Source organism: Musca domestica, unplaced genomic scaffold (genome assembly GCF_030504385.1).
Source record: "Musca domestica strain aabys unplaced genomic scaffold, Musca_domestica.polishedcontigs.V.1.1 22, whole genome shotgun sequence".
Taxonomy (NCBI): Eukaryota; Metazoa; Arthropoda; class Insecta; order Diptera; family Muscidae; genus Musca; species Musca domestica.
The window spans coordinates 11,181,423-11,204,715 of record NW_026712262.1 but is presented as its reverse complement, the minus strand read 5'-3'; positions in this window follow the sequence as shown (position 1 = coordinate 11,204,715).

Here is a 23,293-nt window from a genome sequence, read left to right as displayed (position 1 = left end):
CCCTATTTTTTAAACCCTATTTAGTTCGATCGATCTTTGCCCTGTTAAATCGACTACTAAAATATGCGTATAATAGTATGATGAATGTTGTAAACGATGGAACTGAAAAGATCTTTTCGACGCTCGCGGTGGAATTAAGTTGCAATTGAATATGCAAATCAATGAAAATCCAACATGCAACATTTCCAGGAAGAGTGCGATGCCCAAAGTTCTGTAACAAAGTAAACTGATCGTTTGCGATGAGTGCACAATGGTGCATGAAACAATCAAAATCTGTTCGGAGGGGCGATGATTCTGTTGGCTGGTGATTTTCGACAAACATTGCCAGCGATTCCACGGTCAACTCCAGCCAATGAACTTTCTTGCTACGAAAAACATTAATGTCGAAGACATGTCAGAAAATAGCTGTACCGGCAGGTATTGTTGAGGGATTTATCGAGAAAACATTCACGATGTTTAATAAAAGAAAAATTATTATGCAAATTTTAATTAAACAATGCAATCACAGATAATGAAAAATTTAAATTTGTGAACACATAAATTCGAAGCCCACTTATTGCAATACAAATTATTGTTAAAAAAATACTAGTTTTATTACAAAGTAAATACAACACCACCCTTTAATGAAATTATACCTTTTATATTAATCCCATTTGGTCAGATAACTGTTTACTCCATGGTAAAATTAAGAAAGTAAAGTAATTTCCAATCAGCACATCCATCTCTGATTTTTCTATAATTTATCTTGTCAAATCTCCTACACAGAAAACAAGTTCTCATCTCTGATATGTGTATATATACGATGGATTTATAAATATAAATTTTGAAAATGACATGTTGTCAAATGAATAATTTTGAAAAAAAAATTTAAACATATGATTGCATGACTACTTTCTTGATACTACCATGGATTACTCCTAATTTTTGCACATACTACGAACCCAGCTTCCCTTCCTTGAAAACATCACTAACATATTGATGAAATGCCAATATGTTTTCTCCTTGAATGATTCACTGGGCTTTTGACCATTTTCATTTTCCTTTTGTAATTCAAAGACAATATTCCTTTGCAGAATTTAATCCTTTTGCTATATAGTAGTAGTACTCTGCTCCAGGTTTTAAAAATCGGCTACCTTAACGGGCTGCAACCAGAGATATTCTGGAATGAGTTTGGTAGGGTTGGCGGTGCAATTAAAGATGTGCAGCGTATTGTGGAGGCCTGTATCACACGCCGGACAGACGTCACCCAAATCTTCGTCAATTCGTGCCCATTAATAATTGAGACGACTTCACCATCCTGAACGTAATAGCGCCAAAAGTACTATGGTTTGTCTAGGTAGCTGACGTTTTTTAGCTGCAATGGATGGGACGTGGACTCCGAGGACGGCATTCTTCCTGTAATTACTAAGGCTGCAAATACATAAAAAGCTTGAAGTCATGGCTAGGCATATTAATGCCAAATTATAATGAAAAACGACGGCAGGATTTTAGTGAGGCTCTGTAATTTCTTTGTGAAATGTCACAAAATAGGCCGTGCCATGACTTCAAGCTTCTTATGTACTTAGCCCTTAATAGTATCTGCGACTGCATCGGTATGAATGCCACTCAGACCTGCTGATTGGCTTCTTGATCTACAGGTTCCCTTTTATAGCGTTGGACATCCCTCTCTAGATCATGTATGTCCTTCCTGACACGCCTGGGTTGGGAGTTGTATCCGCCACATTATGGTTGGGATAACTCTCACGGTAACACCCAAGCAAGTACTGCAATGAAAGCATATGATTATGCTGACCTAAAGGAAGGGCTTACGCCTCCTCATGTAGATGGTCCACTGGTGTCATGAGGAGACACCCTGTCGCATTTCTCAGGGCAGCAATCTGACAGGTCTGGATGTGCTTCCAGTGCGTAGTACTAGTATTTGCAGACCACACTGGAGCCGCATAGCTGACCACATGCTGACCTATCGCATCATAAGAGGTCAACAAGGTTTCCCTCTCCGTTCCCCAAGTGCTGCCGGCTAGCGCCTGTTTTCAGTAGCGGGACTACCCGACCCATTTTCCTGGCTTCGGAAACTATGTGGGTTTCTAGCGACAGATTGAGAACTTTCTTTAGGTTCTCAACTCCCGGCGTATACAGTTGTTTCAGCATTTCCATTGAGATTCCGTCTGGTCCCAGCGCTTTGGATTACATTTGGAGCATCATCGTAAACTGTGGTGGTTGCTCGACAAACTGTCGGTTAAAATACTCAGCACACCCATTCGGATCAGTCACCGTTACGTCGTTAAAAGCGACTGAGGTCCTATCATGCTTTTTTTCCAAGATTTGAGAGCAACTTAACCTCCTTTCCTCTTATTCTCCTGCAACAAACGATTGTCTTCCATTTTTAGTTCACTGATTCTAGGATCAGTAGGGTTGGAACCACGGAGATAATCACCCTCATTTGCTAATCCCGCTGCCTACTACTGAGAAATTTGATCTTATCTCGGTTATTCGACCAGCAGGTATATAGCGAGCAGCTGTAGCTTTGATGATGTTTCGGAGAATCCTTTCTGCTACCCGAACATCAAGAGGGTTGGGCAGTTCTCTGAAGCGGCGGTTGGTGAATTCTCCGAACTCTAGCCAGTGAGTTTTCCCATAGTAAAGGCAAGTACCTGCGGTTACAGCTATTTCCTCACATGTCAGCAGAAGACTCAACCAGAAGAGGCCGTGTGACAGATGAGTTTAGCAAATTACATGCGCCAATTACATGCGTGGTCGTGAGTCGTACGTGGAATTAAAAAAGAAGTCGAATATCCCTACAGTACAACGGAGTTTCCTCAACATTTCTGGAATTGCACGCCCTCCAGACGGCATAGGAATAATAACGTACATGAATAATTGGACGCTCGTGGCCTCAGAATCATTCATTGATGACATTGATCAAACCCTATTTTTTAAACCCTATTTAGTTCGATCGATCTTTGCCCTGTTAAATCGACTACTAAAATATGCGTATAATAGTATGATGAATGTTGTAAACGATGGAACTGAAAAGATCTTTTCGACGCTCGCGGTGGAATTAAGTTGCAATTGAATATGCAAATCAATGAAAATCTAACATGCAACCTTTCCAGGAAGAGTGCGATGCCCAAAGTTCTGTAACAAAGTAAACTGATCGTTTGCGATGAGTGCACAATGGTGCATGAAACAATCAAAATCTGTTCGGAGGGGCGATGATTCTGTTGGCTGGTGATTTTCGACAAACATTGCCAGCGATTCCACGGTCAACTCCAGCCAATGAACTTTCTTGCTACGAAAAACATTAATGTCGAAGACATGTCAGAAAATAGCTGTACCGGCAGGTATTGTTGAGGGATTTATCGAGAAAACATTCACGATGTTTAATAAAAGAAAAATTATTATGAAAATTTTAATTAAACAATGCAATCACAGATAATGAAAAATTTAAATTTGTGAACACATAAATTCGAAGCCCACTTATTGCAATACAAATTATTGCCAAAAATACTAGTTTTATTACAAAGTAAATACAACACCACTCTTTAATGAAATTATACCTTTTATATTAATCCCATTTGGTCAGATAACTGTTTACTCCATGGTAAAATTAAGAAAGTAAAGTAATTTCCAATCAGCACATCCATCTCTGATTTTTCTATAATTTATCTTGTCAAATCTCCTACACAGAAAACAAGTTCCCATCTCTGATATGTGTATATATACGATGGATTTATAAATACAAATTTTGAAAATGACATGTTGTCAAATGAATAATTTTGAAAAAAAAATTTTAAACATATGATTGCATGACTTTACTTTCTTGATACTACCATGGATTACTCCTGATTTTTGCACATACTACGAACCCAGCTTCCCTTCCTTGAAAACATCACTAACATATTGTTGAAATCCCAATATATTTTCTCCTTGAATGATTCACTGGGCTTTTGACCATTTTCATTTTCCTTTTGTAATTCAAAGACAATATTCCTTTTCAGAATTTAATCCTTTTGCTATATAGCAGTAGTACTCTGCTCCAGGTTTTAAAAATCGGCTACCTTAACGGGCTGCAAACAGAGATATTCTGGAATGAGTTTGGTAGGGTTGGCGGTGCAATTAAAGATGTGCAGCGTATTGTGGAGACGCCGGGCAGACGTCACCCAAATTTTCGTCAATTCGTGCCCATTAATAATTGAGACGACTTCACCATCCTGAACGTAATAGCGCCAAAACTACTATGGTTTGTCTAGGTAGCTGACGTTCTTCAGCTGCAATGGATGGGACGTGGACTCCGAGGACGGCATTCTTCCTGTAATTACTAAGACTGCAAATACATAAAAAGCTTGAAGTCATGGCTAGGCATATTAATGCCAAATTATAATGAAAAACGACTGCAGGATTTTAGTGCGGCTCTGTAATTCCTTTGTGAAATGTCACAAAATAGGCCGTGCCATGACTTCAAGCTTCTTATGTACTTAGCCCTTAATAGCATCTGCGACTGCATCGGTATGAATGCCACTCAGACCTGCTGATTGGCTTCTTGATCTACAGGTTCCCTCTTATAGCGTTGGACATCCCTCTCTAGATCATGTATGTCCTTCCTGACACGCCTGGTTGCGGAGTTGTATCTGCCACATTATGGTTGGGATAACTCTCACGGTAACACCCAAGCAAGTACTGCAATGAAAGCATATGATTATGCTGACCTAAAGGAAGGGCTTACGCCTCCTCATGTAGATGGTCCACTGGTGTCATGAGGAGACACCCTGTCGCATTTCTCAGGGCAGCAATCTGACAGGTCTGGATGTGCTTCCAGTGCGTAGTACTAGTATTTGCAGACCACACTGGAGCCGCATAGCTGACCACATGCTGACCTATCGCATCATAAGAGGTCAACAAGGTTTCCCTCTCCGTTCCCCACGTGCTGCCGGCTAGCGCCAGTTTTCAGTAGCGGGACTACCCGACCCATTTTCCTGGCTTCGGAAACTATGTGGGTTTCTAGCGACAGATTGAGAACTTTCTTTAGGTTCTCAACTCCCGGCGTATACAGTTGTTTCAGCATTTCCATTGAGATTCCGTCTGGTCCCAGCGCTTTGGATTACATTTGGAGCATCATCGTAAACTGTGGTGGTTGCTCGACAAACTGTCGGTTAAAATACTCAGCACACCCATTCGGATCAGTCACCGTTACGTCGTTAAAAGCGACTGAGGTCCTATCATGCTTTTTTTCCAGGATTTGAGAGCAACTTAACCTCCTTTCCTCTTATTCTCCTGCAACAAACGATTGTCTTCCATTTTTAGTTCACTGATACTAGGATCAGTAGGGTTGGAACCACGGAGATAATCACCCTCATTTGCTAATCCCGCTGCCTACTACTGAGAAATTTGATCTTATCTCGGTTATTCGACCAGCAGATATATAGCGAGCAGCTGTAGCTTTGATGATGTTTCGGAGAATCCTTTCTGCTACCCGAACATCAAGAGGGTTGGGCAGTTCTCTGAAGCGGCGGTTGGTGAATTCTCCGAACTCTAGCCAGTGAGTTTTCCCATAGTAAAGGCAAGTACCTGCCGTTACAGCTATTTCCTCACATGTCAGCAGAAGACTCAACCAGAAGAGGCCGTGTGACAGATGAGTTTAGCAAAAGCTTCTGATACAGCCATTCACGCCATACTGTTTGAGGACATCGAGCAGACCGCTCTCCACACAAGTTTGAAACATTGGATCGCCAATTACATGCGTGGTCGTGAGTCGTACGTGGAATTAAAAAAAGAAGTCGAATATCCCTACAGTACAACGGAGTTTCCTCAACATTTCTGGAATTGCACGCCCTCCAGACGGCATAGGAATAATAACGTACATGAATAATTGGACGCTCGTGGCCTCAGAATCATTCATTGATGACATTGATCAAACCCTATTTTTTAGTACGATGAATATAAAAAAACCTGCCACGAAATAGATGCCAGCGGTAAGTGGAGATGGGACTATCACTGAATGTACTGGTCGATGGTGTTCTAGTTTCGACCACCATTTACCCCAAGTTCTATGGGGTCACACTCGATAGTCTGTTTAAGCCGTCCGCGCATGCCACAGCTAGCTGCGACAAGGTTATCAAGTCTCTGAACGGCAGCACTAGGGGAGCTGATAAGGAAACCTTGTTGATCTCTTACAACGCGACCTTAGTTTTACGCAGTGGAAAAATATTCAGCCCTGCCAATAATATTCAAGAAATGATTGCAACGCCCACTTTTACGCTCACTTTTCCAGTTTGAAAATTATTACACGAGATGCTGTTGACTTTCCCTCCAACCCGAAGTATTTATTTGGGGATATTGAAATGGTCACGCTTTTTTCTTTTTAATAATATAACAGAAAAATCAAATGCCGTTCGTTGGTAATAAAATAAATTGAGAACGGCTGAACCGATTTGGATAATTTTTTTACAAATGTTCGTCCCTAAGTCTGGGTATATTTAGGGGCAAAATAAATTTAAGGTGTGTTTTAATTCACAGTGTTTCTAAAAACTTAACAAAATTATAAATTTTGCTTTAACAAAGATACCATATAAATTGAAAAGAGTTTGTCAAACAATTTTATAGACCAACCTATGATATGTTTTAAAAATCTCTCACGCATCGAAGACGCAAAACTTGAGCAACTGCAATTTGCAATCATCAGGAAATATGAACACTGGTTTCGAAACATGCTTCCCATCGAAACCAATTGATTTGTGGAGCAAATACAAAGACGCCATGATTAACGTGACCATACGTCCCGCTTTGGGCGGGACAGTCCCGCTTTGAGGTTATCCGTCCCGCTGTCCCCAGCGAGAGCAAAAATGTCGAAAATACTGGATATTGATATTGATGAAAAATACATGAGTTATTTTTTCCCCGTGAACATATAATTTATTTGCATAGTTTTTTTCAAGCAACATTAACATTAAAATTAACTCGAAAGATTTTGTAATGCTAATGCTGGAGTTAATGTCGACGTCGTCGACGGCGTCAAATGTCAAAAAAATTGAATCGTATGAAATTTTATGAGAGCAGTTAATCTTAACGCCGTAAGAAATTCGACGCCGAAAAAGTTCAATCTGTTTCAACTTTTTCGGCGTCGTCGACGGCGTTGACATTAACTCCAGCATAACAAGGGAAATCACCAAATTAAAAATGCTTATAAAAACAGAAAAAAAAATTTCTGTCACTCTGTCAGTACCCTAAGCATAGACGCTCTAAATTGTTCTGGTATCTTTTCATCGCGAAGTCGGAGAAGTCAAGCAAAGTCAAACAATTTATTTTCAATGTTAGTGATTGTAACATTACAATTATGCCTAAACGCAAGTGTACTTTTAACATTTCTTTGCAAAATAGGTATCCATTTATAAAACAAAGAAGTGGTGAATCAGACGTTACGTGTGAAAAATGTCGTACTGATTTTAGTGTTGGAAATGGTGGTGCCAGTGATATTGAGAAGCATTTAAAATCGGAAAAACACAAGCTTTCTGATCAAGCTGCCGCTTCAAGCTCGTCAATGCTTTCTTTTTTTAAAAGAACAAATTTGGCGACTTCCAAAGACTTGGATATAGCTGCAGCGGAGGGTGCGTGGGCGTACACAGTGCAAGAAAACCACAGTTTTCGTTCGAATGACTGTGCTTCAAATCTAATACAAACATGTTTTGAGCAAAAATTTAGATGTGCCCGTACAAAATCACAAGCTATAGTTGTAAATGTGCTGGAACCTATGGCGATGGACGAACTGAAAGAACATCTTCACGAAGCCCACTGCATATCTTTATTAACCGATGCTTCCAATCATGGCTCAATAAAATTATTCCCGGTTTTAGTTCGCTATTTTGTACCATACGAAGGCGTGAGAGTCAGGATTTTAGAGTTTCAAAAGCAGCCAGGCGAATCATCTGATATAATTGTGGATTATTTGAAAGAAGTATTATCTTGCAATGATTTAAATAAGAAAATTGTGGCATTTTGTGCAGACAATAAAAACTGCAATTTCGGAGGAAAGAATAGAAAAGAGATAAATAATGTTTACACGAAATTGAACCTATCCGTCGGAAGGCAGCTCATTGGGATTGGGTTCGGAGCCCATATAATTCATAATGCTATCAAAACAGCCGCAGATTGTCTCCCTGTTGACTTCGAATGCATCATTGTGAAAATTTATTCATTCTTCTACATCTACAGCATTCGGGTAGAAGTTCTGAAAGAGTTCTGTGATTCCACCGACACAGAGTATCAGAAACTGTTGGGCTACAGTAAAACAAGGTGGCTTGCTTTAATGCCGGCGCTTGAGAGAATTTTAAAAATGTTTCAGCCTTTGAAAAACTATTTTCTGAGCATAGATAAATGCCCTACTATTTTAAAAACGTTTTTCGAAAATCCCAGCTCTGAATTGTGGTTATATTTTTTGCACGCACAGACAGCGATTTTTCATCAAGCCGTGTTGAAAATCGAGGGACAAAACGTGTCCGCAATAGAGTCTGCGAATGAAATTAATCGTCTCCGAGATAACTTAGAACTTAAAGAGAATTCGATTTTCCTTCCTCATTCCGTCCGCAATCTACTGGTAAAATTACAAAAAACTGACGTTGCTGTTGATGAGCAGAATGTGAAAACTGCGGCAGCGGATTTTTATAGGACAAGTAAAGAATACTTGGAACAGTGGTGCCAGTTCAATGCACAACTAGCAGTATTTGAATGGTCAAATTTGAGAAAAGTCCCTACTTGGGAAGACGTACAGAATGTGACGGATTTTCTGATCACACAAAGATTTCTTAGCAGTAGCCAAGATACGGAGGTGTTCGATGAGTTTTCGCTTATTTCCAGTTACGTCACAGTTGACAAAAACAAAAGCTGGAACGATGAGAATGTTGCTACTGAAGACCGTTGGGTGGAGCTGTTTAAACACTTCCGTGCTAATAATCTCAACTGCACAAACTTTCGCACAATTATTGAGTATGTTTTATGTATGCCTGGAAGTAACGCACCTGTCGAAAGAGTTTTTTCCCTAATGAATAAAATATGGACAAGTGAAAAAACGCAGTTAAGTGTGACAGTTTTAAAAGCTATTTTAATTACTAAGACTAACATCAACAAACAATGTAATCAGCTCCATTCCTACTTGAAAACTAGAGCGACGAGATTTACAATGAGGCTTTGATATGAATTGAGGATATGTGATTGATAATTGACATTACCTGCATAGGCATGGTAGCTCCCAATCACCTAATGCACAACCCATTCAACCAAGAGTTGCGACTCTATAAGCAATTTAATTGCGATGCCTTGAATGAATTAGTTCGATCGAACGTTCCTCTATAAAATCGACTACAAAAATCTGCGTATAAGAGTATGATGAAAGTAGTAAACGAACGAACTGATGAGATTTGATTTTAACGCTCGCGGTGGAACTGGGAAAAACTTTTTGCTCGCGTTGATTTTGGTGGCGACATGCTCGCAGATTAATATTGCACTCGCACTTTCTTTATCGGGAATTGCAGCTACGTTGCTGGAAGGCGGCCTAACTGCAATTAAGTTGCAATTGAAAACGCAAATCAATGAAAATCCAACATGCAACATTTCCAGGAAGTGTGCGATGGTCAAAGTTCTGCAACAATGTAAACTGAACAATTATTCAGTTGGCTGGTGATTTTCGACAAACATTGCCAGTGATTCCAAGGTCAACTCCAGCCAATGAACTTTTTTGCTACGAAAAACCTTGATGTCGACGACATGTCAGGAAATAGCTGTACCGGCAGGTATTGTTGAGGGATTTCTCAAGAAAACGATCACGTTGTTTAATAAAAGAAAAAATATTATGCAAATTTTAATTTAACCATGCTTACAGAGATAATGAGAAATACAAAAATTTGTGAACACATAAATTCAAAGCCTACTATTGCAATACAAATTATTTCCGAAAAAAAGTTTTATTACATATTAAACGCAACACCACCCTTTAATGAAATTATACCTTTTATATTAAATCCGTTTTGACAGATAACTGTTTATTCCGTGGTAAAATTAAGAAAGTAAAGTTATTTCGAATCAGAATATTCATCTCTGACTTTTCTGTAACTTATCTTCTCAAATCTCCTACATAGAAAATAGGTTCCCATCTCTGATTTGTGTACATACGAAGGATTTATAAATATGAATTATGACAATGAGATGTTGTCAAATGAATAATTTTGAAAAAAAATGTAAACATATGATTGCACTTATGATTGACTTTACCTTCTTGATTCTATCATGCTTTATTCCTAAATTTTACACATACCCAGCTTCCCTTTCTTGAAAACATCACTGACATATTGATAAAATATCAATATGTTTTCTCCTTGAATGATTTACTGGGTTTTTGACCATTTTCATTTAGTAACTCCAAAACAATATTCTTTTTCAGAATTTAATCTTTGTGTTATAGCAGTAGTACTCTGCTATTCTGGTTCAAATTCCAGTTTTTAGAAATCGGCTGCAACCAGAGTTATTCTGGAGTGAGTTTGGTAGGTTTGGCGGTGCAATTAAAGATGTGCAGCGTATTGTGAAGGCCTGTATCACACTCCGGGCAGACGTCACCCAAATCTTCGTCAATTCATGCCCAATAAGAATTGACACGATTTCACCATCCTGAACGTAACTGCGCCAAAACTACTATGCTTTGTCTAGGCAGCTGACGTTCTTCAGCTGCAATGGATGGGACGTGGATTCCGAGGACGGCATTCTTCCTGTAATTACTAATAGCATCTGCGACTGCATCGGAATGAATGCCTCTCAGACCTACTGATTGGCTTCTTGTTCTAGAGGTTCTCTCTTATAGCGTTGGACATCCCTAACTAGATTATGTATGTCCTTCTTGACACGCCTGGGTGGGGAGTTGTATCCGCCATGGTTGGGATAACTCTCACAGTAACACCCAAGCAGGTACTGCAATGAAAGCATATGATTATGCTGACCTAAGGAAGGGCTTACGCCTCCTCATGTAGATGATCCACTGGTGTCATGAGGAGACACCCTGTCAGCATTCTGACAGTCTGGATGTGCTTCCAGTGCGTAGTACTAGTCTTCGCAGACCACACTGGAGCCACATAGCTGACCACATGCTGACCCATCGCGTCATAATAGGTCAACAAGGTTTCCTTCTCCGTACCCCAAGCGCCTGTCTTCAGCAGCGGGAGTTTCCGACACATTTGGAGCATCATCCATCGTAAATGGTGGTGGTTGCTCGACAAATTGCCGGTTAAAATACTCAGCGCACCCATTCGGATCACTGAGGTCCTATCATGCTTTTTTCCAGGGTTTGAGAGCGACTTAACTGTTACCCACGCCTTACTCATATCGGTGACTTCAGATGTTCTCGCCACTTTTTCTTCTTATGCTCCTGCAACAACCGATTGGCTTCCATTTTTAGTTCACTGACAAATTGCTAATCCCGCTGCCTCTACTGCGAAATTTGGTCTTATCTCGGGTATTCGCCCATCAGGTATATAGCGAGTGGCTGCAGCTTTGATGATGTTTCGGAGAATCCTTTCTGCTACCCGAACATCAAGAGGGTTGTGCAGTTCTCTGAAGCGACGGTTGGTGAATTCTCCGAACTCTAGCCAGTGAGCTTTCCCATGGTAAAGGCAAGTGAATGTCATCCGAAACGCTAAGTCATCTAAAGCGTTGGGCCGGACGGAATATCAATGGTAATGTTGAAGCAACAGGATACGCCGGGAGTTGAGTATCTAACCAAAGTCCTTAACTTATCGTTAGCCATCGAGTTCCCGAAGCCTAGAAAATGGGCAGGGTTGTCCCACTACTGCAGCCAGGCAAGTTTGACAGCAAAGCGAATCATACAGGCCAATTTCGATTTTGTCACCAGTAGAAGCTATTCAATTGCTCGCCAGCAAAACGTGTAACAAAACTAGTATTTTTTGGAAATAAATTGTATTGCAATAAGTAGGCTTCGAATTAATGTGTTCACAATTTTTATATTTTCCATTCTTCCTGATTGCATTGTTAAATTAAATTTTGCATAATAATTTTTCTTTTATTAAACATCGTGAACGTTTTTTTTTTTTTTTGGGAAATCCCTCAACAATACCTGCCGGTACAGCTATTTCCTCACATGTCAGCAGAGGACGCAACCAGTAGAGTCCGTGCGACAGATGAGTTTAACAAAAGCTTCTGATACAGCCAATCACGCCTCCGCACAAGTTTGAAACATAGGATCGCCAACTACATGTGTGGTCGTGAGTCGTACGTGTAATTAAAAAAAAGAAGTCGAATATCCCTACAGTAAAACGGAGTTTCCTCAACATTTCTGACATTGCACGCCCTCCAGACGGCATAGAAATATTAACGGACATGAATAATTAGACGCTCGTGGACTCAGGATCATGCATTGATGACATTGATTAAACCCCATTTTTTAGTACGGTGAATATAAAAACACCTGCCACGAAATCGATGCCAGCGGTAAGCGGAGATGAGATTATCACTGAATGTACTGGTCGATGGTGTTCTAATTTCAACCACCATTTACTCCAAGTTCTATGGGGTCACACTTGATAGCCTGTTTAAGCCGTCCGCGCATGCCACAGCTAGCTGCGACAAGGTTATCAAGTCGCTAAACGGCAGCACTAGGGGAACTGAAATGGAAACCTTGTTCATCTCTTACAGCGCGACCATAGTGCTACGCAGTGGAAAAATATTCAGCCCTGCCAATAATATTCATGACACCTGTCTGTCAGATCTATTATGTTTTTATTGTTTTTTAATAATAATCTATATATAAAAATCAATTGTTGTGCATTGGTAATTGAATCAGTTGAGAATGGCTGGACCAATTTACATTTTTTTGACAAATCGAGTTAGGATTTTGTGCAAAGAAATCATGGCTTCGCCCAATTTTTGCTCACTTTTCCGGTTTTTCTAAAATTCTTATGTTTGCCAAAAAAATGAAGATATCAGTTTGAAAATTATTACACGAGATGCTGTTGACTTTTCCTCCAACCCGAAGTATTTATTGGGGAATATTGAAATGGCCACGCTTTTTTTAATAATATTTCAGAAAAATCAAAAGTCGTTCGTTGGTAATAAAATAAATTGAGAACAGCTGAACTATTTGGGATAACTTTTTTACCAATGTTCGTCCCTACGTATGGGTAATAAATTTAAGATGTGTTTTAATTCACAGTGTTTCTTAATACTTAATAAAATTATAAATTTTGCTTTAACTAAGATACCATTTAAATTGAAAAGAGTTTGTCAAACAATTTTATAGACCAACCTATGATGTGTTTTAAAAATCTCTCACGCATCGTGATTCGAAAGAGCAGTTTAAGACGCAATGCTTCAAGTCAATTATTTCCGATCAAATCAAACCGCGGAGCAACTCCAATAGCGAAATGTAGGTATGCATATAATGAGATATAATCATTCAGTAGTATCGACTCAAGTTAAAATAAATTCAAATGTCCCTGCAAGAAGACAAATAAATGTTGCAGGCAATTGTTGAGCAACTGCAATTTGCAATCATCAGCAGATACGAACACTGTTTTCGATAATTATCTCAACATGCTTCCCATCGAAACTAATGGATTTGTGGAGCAAATACAAAGACGCCATGGTGCGTTTTGCAACATCGAATCCAAATTTGCAAGTGAGCGACGAGATTTACAATGAGGCTTTAATATGAATTGAGGATATGTGCTTGATAATGTCGAACAAGACATCATCTGCATAGGCATGGCAGCTCCTAATCACCTGATGCACAACCCATTCAACCAAGTGTTGCGACTCCATAAGAAATATAATTGCGATACCTTGAAAGAACTAGTTCGATCGAACGTTCCCCTGTTAAAGCGACTATAAAAATATGCGTATAAGAGTATGATGAAAGTTGTAAACGATGTAACTGACGCTCGTGGTGGAACTGGGAAAAACTTTTTTGCTCTTGTTGATTTTGTCAACGATACGCTCGCAAAATAATATTGGACTTGAAATCCAACATGCAACATTTCCAGGAAGAGTACGATGGTGTATGAAACGATCAAAATCTGTTCGGAGGGGCGATGATTCTGTTGGCTGGTGATTTTCGACACACATTGCCAGTGATTCCACGGTCAACTCCAGCCAATGAACTTTTTGCTACGAAAAACATTGATGTCGACGATATGTCAGAAAATAGCTGTACCGGCAAGTATTGTTGAGGGATTTCTCGAGAAAACGTTCACGATATTTAATAAAAGAAAAACAGAGATAATGAAAAATATAAAAATTGTGAACACATAAATTCGAAGCCTACTTATTGCAATACAAATTATTTCGACAAAATACTAGTTTTATTACAAAGTAAATACAACACCACCCTTTAATGGAATTATATTTTTTATATTAAACCCATTTTGTAATATAACTGTTTATTCCGTGGTAAAATTAAGAATGTAAAGTCATTTCGATTCAGCATATCCATCTCTGATTTTTCTATAGTTTACCTTGTCAATTCTCCTACACAGAAAACAGGTTCCCATCCCTGGTTTGTGTATATACGATGGATTTATAAATATAAATTTTGACAATGAGATGTTGTCAAGTGAATAATTTTGACAATAATTTTTGAAATAATTTGCATGACATTACCTTCTTGATTCTATCATGGGTTATTCCTAATTTTTTTCACATACTACAAACCCAAACGCTTCCTTGAAAGTTTCACTAACATATTGATAAAATATCAATATGTCAATATATATAGTTGAATGATTCACTGTGTCTTTGACCATTTACATTTTCTCTTAATAATTCCAATACAATCTTCTTTTTCAGAATTTAATCTTGTTGTTGTGGCTGTAGTACATGTGGATGTATGTACTCTACTTATCTGGTTCAAGCTCCAGGTTTTTAAAATTGGCTACCTTAACGGGCTGTAGCCAGAGATATTCTGGAGCGAGTTGGGTAGGTTTAACGGTTCAATTAAAGAGGTGCAGCGTATTGTGAAGGCCTGTATCACACTCCGGGCAGACGTAACACAAATCTTCGTCAATTCGTGCCCAATAAGAATTGAGACGACTACACCATTCTAAACATAATTGCGCCAAAACTACTTTGCTTTTTCTAGGCACCTGACGTTTTTCAGTTGCAATGGATGGGGTGAACTCTGAGGAAGGCATTCATCTTGAAATTACTAATAGCATCTGCAACTGCATCGGTATGAATGCCACTCAGACCTACTGATTGGCTTCTTGATCTAGAATTTCCCTCTTATAGCGTTGGACATGCCTATCTAGATCATGTATGTCCTTCCTGACACGCCTGGGTGGAGAGTTGTATCCGCCACATGATGGTTGGGATGACTCTCACGGTAACACCCAAGCAAGTACTGCAATGAAAGCATATGATTATGCTGACGTAAAGGAAGGATTTACGCCTCCTCATGTAGAGGTCGTTGTCGGCTAAAATACTCTGCGCACATATTCCCCACGCTCATTTGCTAATCGCGCAGCCTCTACTGGGAAATTTGGCCTTATCTCGGGTATTCGATCAGCAGTTATATAGCAGGAAAACAAGCTCAATGAAAATTGTAGCTTACAACGTTGCAATGTTTACAACGTATTGAGGAAAGATCGCATCAGAAGTGCAGGTGTGGGGATTAGCGTTTCTGTTACACCATTCTGTTCAATACAGACCTATCCCGTTTGAGTTAGTCTCTAGTGACCCATACATGGAATGTATAGGGGTAGCAGTCAAGTGTGGAACTGCCGAGGTAGAGGTGCCAAATGTGTATATTCCTCCGGTTAATGGCTGTGAACCGCGTTTCTTGTCTAATATAAGTCCACTTTTTGAAGGCAATAACCGCCTTGTACTAGAAGATTTTCATGCCCACCATGAGTTCTGGCATTTTGTCCGCAGAGGGGATCAGCGTTGGCAGAGCAGATTGACTGCTCCACATTTGCACGGTAACCGAGGATGCTCCCACCCGTCATTTCTCTTGGCTCAGACCATCTCCCGATAATCTTCTGCATCAGCATATCGCCCGATAACCAAGGGAAAGCCCACTGGCCTGAGTTCTGAGGGTTCCGCAACTTTCGCTTCAGAGAACTGCCCAATCCTTCTGGTGTTGGTGTAGCAGAGAATGCTCCGGGATATCATCAAAGATGCAGCCGCTCGCTATATACATCATGGTCGAATACCCGAAGTAAGACCAAATTTCCCATCAGAGGTGGCTGAAGTAGCGAACGAACGTGATGAGCTCCGGCTCTCAAAATCTTTGAACTAGTGGAAGTCAACAGGTTGGTGCAGGAAGTGGCTAGACCATCTTAAGTGTTGCAACATTGGAACCGATTTGAGTAAACTTTGGGTAAAGGTAAAGTTACACTTGAACCCTGGGAAAAAGGATGATAGGACAATAGTCACATTAAGCGACGTAACAGTGACTGATCCTAAAAGGTACGCTGGCCATTTAATCCGCCAATTTGTCGAGCACCCCGAGAGTGATATGGCGAGGCGAAGAGTACTACGTTGTATAAGAGCTCTTAACGCCGAGGATGTACCTCCACACTTTTCGAGGATGATGTTCTGTATGTCATCCGCTTAGTCATCTAAAGCGTTGGGAGCGGACTTAATATCAATGATAATGCTGAAGGAATAGAATACGCCGGGAGTTGAGCATCTAACCAAAGTCCTTAACTTATCGTTAGCCACCCACATAGTTCCCGAATCCTGGAAAATGGGTAGAGTAGTCCGCTACTGAGGCCAGGCAAGAATGCCAGCAAAGACGGCCAATTTCGATTTTGTCGCCAGTAGCAAAGACTCTCGAGGTTTTACTCCTCCCCAGTATCAGAGGAAGCTATTCAGTTGCTAACCATCAACACGTTTTCCGTCCACTATATAGTTCACAACAGCATTGCACGCCATATCTACATTTATCAGTGGAGGACTCAACCATAACTGTTGTAGTGGCTTTTGATCTATCAAAGGTCTTTGATACGGTCAACCATGCCATGCTGTTCAAGGACATTGAGAATACTGCCCTCCGGCCAAGTTTGAAACGTTGGATAGTCTTTGTGTTATAGCAGTAGTACTCTGCTATTCTGGTTCAAATTCCAGTTTTTAGAAATCGGCTGCAACCAGAGTTATTCTGGAGTGAGTTTGGTAGGTTTGGCGGTGCAATTAAAGATGTGCAGCGTATTGTGAAGGCCTGTATCACACTCCGGGCAGACGTCACCCAAATCTTCGTCAATTCGTGCCCAATAAGAATTGACACGATTTCACCATCCTGAACGTAACTGCGCCAAAACTACTATGCTTTGTCTAGGCAGCTGACGTTCTTCAGCTGCAATGGATGGGACGTGGATTCCGAGGACGGCATTCTTCCTGTAATTACTAATAGCATCTGCGACTGCATCGGTATGAATGCCTCTCAGACCTACTGATTGGCTTCTTGTTCTAGAGGTTCTCTCTTATAGCGTTGGGCATCCCTAACTAGATTATGTATGTCCTTCTTGACACGCCTGGGTGGGGAGTTGTATCCGCCATGGTTGGGATAACTCTCACAGTAACACCCAAGCAGGTACTGCAATGAAAGCATATGATTATGCTGACCTAAGGAAGGGCTTACGCCTCCTCATGTAGATGATCCACTGGTGTCATGAGGAGACACCCTGTCAGCATTCTGACAGTCTGGATGTGCTTCCAGTGCGTAGTACTAGTCTTCGCAGACCACACTGGAGCCACATAGCTGACCACATGCTGATCCATCGCGTCATAATAGGTCAACAAGGTTTCCTTCTCCGTACCCCAAGCGCCTGTCTTCAGCAGCGGGAGTTTCCGACACATTTGGAGCATCATCCATCGTAAATGGTGGTGGTTGCTCGACAAATTGCCGGTTAAAATACTCAGCGCACCCATTCGGATCACTGAGGTCCTATCATGCTTTTTTCCAGGGTTTGAGAGCGACTTAACTGTTACCCACGCCTTACTCATATCGGTGACTTCAGATGTTCTCGCCACTTTTTCTTCTTATACTCCTGCAACAACCGATTGGCTTCCATTTTTAGTTCACTGACAAATTGCTAATCCCGCTGCCTCTACTGCGAAATTTGGTCTTATCTCGGGTATTCGCCCATCAGGTATATAGCGAGTGGCTGCAGCTTTGATGATGTTTCGGAGAATCCTTTCTGCTACCCGAACATCAAGAGGGTTGTGCAGTTCTCTGAAGCGACGGTTGGTGAATTCTCCGAACTCTAGCCAGTGAGCTTTCCCATGGTAAAGGCAAGTGAATGTCATCCGAAACGCTAAGTCATCTAAAGCGTTGGGCCGGACGGAATATCAATGGTAATGTTGAAGCAACAGGATACGCCGGGAGTTGAGTATCTAACCAAAGTCCTTAACTTATCGTTAGCCATCGAGTTCCCGAAGCCTAGAAAATGGGCAGGGTTGTCCCACTACTGCAGCCAGGCAAGTTTGACAGCAAAGCGAATCATACAGGCCAATTTCGATTTTGTCACCAGTAGAAGCTATTCAATTGCTCGCCAGCAAAACGTGTAACAAAACTAGTATTTTTTGGAAATAAATTGTATTGCAATAAGTAGGCTTCGAATTAATGTGTTCACAATTTTTATATTTTCCATTCTTCCTGATTGCATTGTTAAATTAAATTTTGCATAATAATTTTTCTTTTATTAAACATCGTGAACGTTTTTTTTTTTTTGGGAAATCCCTCAACAATACCTGCCGGTACAGCTATTTCCTCACATGTCAGCAGAGGACGCAACCAGTAGAGTCCGTGCGACAGATGAGTTTAACAAAAGCTTCTGATACAGCCAATCACGCCTCCGCACAAGTTTGAAACATAGGATCGCCAACTACATGTGTGGTCGTGAGTCGTACGTGTAATTAAAAAAAAAGAAGTCGAATATCCCTACAATAAAACGGAGTTTCCTCAACATTTCTGACATTGCACGCCCTCCAGACGGCATAGAAATATTAACGGACATGAATAATTAGACGCTCGTGGACTCAGGATCATGCATTGATGACATTGATTAAACCCCATTTTTTAGTACGGTGAATATAAAAACACCTGCCACGAAATCGATGCCAGCGGTAAGCGGAGATGAGATTATCACTGAATGTACTGGTCGATGGTGTTCTAATTTCAACCACCATTTACTCCAAGTTCTATGGGGTCACACTTGATAGCCTGTTTAAGCCGTCCGCGCATGCCACAGCTAGCTGCGACAAGGTTATCAAGTCGCTAAACGGCAGCACTAGGGGAACTGAAATGGAAACCTTGTTCATCTCTTACAGCGCGACCATAGTGCTACGCAGTGGAAAAATATTCAGCCCTGCCAATAATATTCATGACACCTGTCTGTCAGATCTATTATGTTTTTATTGTTTTTTAATAATAATCTATATATAAAAATCAATTGTTGTGCATTGGTAATTGAATCAGTTGAGAATGGCTGGACCAATTTACATTTTTTTGACAAATCGAGTTAGGATTTTGTGCAAAGAAATCATGGCTTCGCCCAATTTTTGCTCACTTTTCCGGTTTTTCTAAAATTCTTATGTTTGCCAAAAAAATGAAGATATCAGTTTGAAAATTATTACACGAGATGCTGTTGACTTTTCCTCCAACCCGAAGTATTTATTGGGGAATATTGAAATGGCCACGCTTTTTTTAATAATATTTCAGAAAAATCAAAAGTCGTTCGTTGGTAATAAAATAAATTGAGAACAGCTGAACTATTTGGGATAACTTTTTTACCAATGTTCGTCCCTACGTATGGGTAATAAATTTAAGATGTGTTTTAATTCACAGTGTTTCTTAATACTTAATAAAATTATAAATTTTGCTTTAACTAAGATACCATTTAAATTGAAAAGAGTTTGTCAAACAATTTTATAGACCAACCTATGATGTGTTTTAAAAATCTCTCACGCATCGTGATTCGAAAGAGCAGTTTAAGACGCAATGCTTCAAGTCAATTATTTCCGATCAAATCAAACCGCGGAGCAACTCCAATAGCGAAATGTAGGTATGCATATAATGAGATATAATCATTCAGTAGTATCGACTCAAGTTAAAATAAATTCAAATGTCCCTGCAAGAAGACAAATAAATGTTGCAGGCAATTGTTGAGCAACTGCAATTTGCAATCATCAGCAGATACGAACACTGTTTTCGATAATTATCTCAACATGCTTCCCATCGAAACTAATGGATTTGTGGAGCAAATACAAAGACGCCATGGTGCGTTTTGCAACATCGAATCCAAATTTGCAAGTGAGCGACGAGATTTAGAATGAGGCTTTAATATGAATTGAGGATATGTGCTTGATAATGTCGAACAAGACATCATCTGCATAGGCATGGCAGCTCCTAATCACCTGATGCACAACCCATTCAACCAAGTGTTGCGACTCCATAAGAAATATAATTGCGATACCTTGAAAGAATTAGTTCGATCGAACGTTCCCCTGTTAAAGCGACTATAAAAATATGCGTATAAGAGTATGATGAAAGTTGTAAACGATGTAACTGACGCTCGTGGTGGAACTGGGAAAAACTTTTTTGCTCTTGTTGATTTTGTCAACGATACGCTCGCAAAATAATATTGGACTTGAAATCCAACATGCAACATTTCCAGGAAGAGTACGATGGTGTATGAAACGATCAAAATCTGTTCGGAGGGGCGATGATTCTGTTGGCTGGTGATTTTCGACACACATTGCCAGTGATTCCACGGTCAACTCCAGCCAATGAACTTTTTGCTACGAAAAACATTGATGTCGACGATATGTCAGAAAATAGCTGTACCGGCAAGTACTGTTGAGGGATTTCTCGAGAAAACGTTCACGATATTTAATAAAAGAAAAACAGAGATAATGAAAAATATAAAAATTGTGAACACATAAATTCGAAGCCTACTTATTGCAATACAAATTATTTCGACAAAATACTAGTTTTATTACAAAGTAAATACAACACCACCCTTTAATGGAATTATATTTTTTATATTAAACCCATTTTGTAATATAACTGTTTATTCCGTGGTAAAATTAAGAATGTAAAGTCATTTCGATTCAGCATATCCATCTCTGATTTTTCTATAGTTTACCTTGTCAATTCTCCTACACAGAAAACAGGTTCCCATCCCTGGTTTGTGTATATACGATGGATTTATAAATATAAATTTTGACAATGAGATGTTGTCAAGTGAATAATTTTGACAATAATTTTTGAAATAATTTGCATGACATTACCTTCTTGATTCTATCATGGGTTATTCCTAATTTTTTTCACATACTACAAACCCAAACGCTTCCTTGAAAGTTTCACTAACATATTGATAAAATATCAATATGTCAATATATATAGTTGAATGATTCACTGTGTCTTTGACCATTTACATTTTCTCTTAATAATTCCAATACAATCTTCTTTTTCAGAATTTAATCTTGTTGTTGTGGCTGTAGTACATGTGGATGTATGTACTCTACTTATCTGGTTCAAGCTCCAGGTTTTTAAAATTGGCTACCTTAACGGGCTGTAGCCAGAGATATTCTGGAGCGAGTTGGGTAGGTTTAACGGTTCAATTAAAGAGGTGCAGCGTATTGTGAAGGCCTGTATCACACTCCGGGCAGACGTAACACAAATCTTCGTCAATTCGTGCCCAATAAGAATTGAGACGACTACACCATTCTAAACATAATTGCGCCAAAACTACTTTGCTTTTTCTAGGCACCTGACGTTTTTCAGTTGCAATGGATGGGGTGAACTCTGAGGAAGGCATTCATCTTGAAATTACAAATAGCATCTGCAACTGCATCGGTATGAATGCCACTCAGACCTACTGATTGGCTTCTTGATCTAGAATTTCCCTCTTATAGCGTTGGACATGCCTATCTAGATCATGTATGTCCTTCCTGACACGCCTGGGTGGAGAGTTGTATCCGCCACATGATGGTTGGGATGACTCTCACGGTAACACCCAAGCAAGTACTGCAATGAAAGCATATGATTATGCTGACGTAAAGGAAGGATTTACGCCTCCTCATGTAGAGGTCGTTGTCGGCTAAAATACTCTGCGCACATATTCCCCACGCTCATTTGCTAATCGCGCAGCCTCTACTGGGAAATTTGGCCTTATCTCGGGTATTCGATCAGCAGTTATATAGCAGGAAAACAAGCTCAATGAAAATTGTAGCTTACAACGTTGCAATGTTTACAACGTATTGAGGAAAGATCGCATCAGAAGTGCAGGTGTGGGGATTAGCGTTTCTGTTACACCATTCTGTTCAATACAGACCTATCCCGCTTGAGTTAGTCTCTAGTGACCCATACATGGAATGTATAGGGGTAGCAGTCAAGTGTGGAACTGCCGAGGTAGAGGTGCCAAATGTGTATATTCCTCCGGTTAATGGCTGTGAACCGCGTTTCTTGTCTAATATAAGTCCACTTTTTGAAGGCAATAACCGCCTTGTACTAGAAGATTTTCATGCCCACCATGAGTTCTGGCATTTTGTCCGCAGAGGGGATCAGCGTTGGCAGAGCAGATTGACTGCTCCACATTTGCACGGTAACCGAGGATGCTCCCACCCGTCATTTCTCTTGGCTCAGACCATCTCCCGATAATCTTCTGCATCAGCATATCGCCCGATAACCAAGGGAAAGCCCACTGGCCTGAGTTCTGAGGGTTCCGCAACTTTCGCTTCAGAGAACTGCCCAATCCTTCTGGTGTTGGTGTAGCAGAGAATGCTCCGGGATATCATCAAAGATGCAGCCGCTCGCTATATACATCATGGTCGAATACCCGAAGTAAGACCAAATTTCCCATCAGAGGTGGCTGAAGTAGCGAACGAACGTGATGAGCTCCGGCTCTCAAAATCTTTGAACTAGTGGAAGTCAACAGGTTGGTGCAGGAAGTGGCTAGACCATCTTAAGTGTTGCAACATTGGAACCGATTTGAGTAAACTTTGGGTAAAGGTAAAGTTACACTTGAACCCTGGGAAAAAGGATGATAGGACAATAGTCACATTAAGCGACGTAACAGTGACTGATCCTAAAAGGTACGCTGGCCATTTAATCCGCCAATTTGTCGAGCACCCCGAGAGTGATATGGCGAGGCGAAGAGTACTACGTTGTATAAGAGCTCTTAACGCCGAGGATGTACCTCCACACTTTTCGAGGATGATGTTCTGTATGTCATCCGCTTAGTCATCTAAAGCGTTGGGAGCGGACTTAATATCAATGATAATGCTGAAGGGATAGAATACGCCG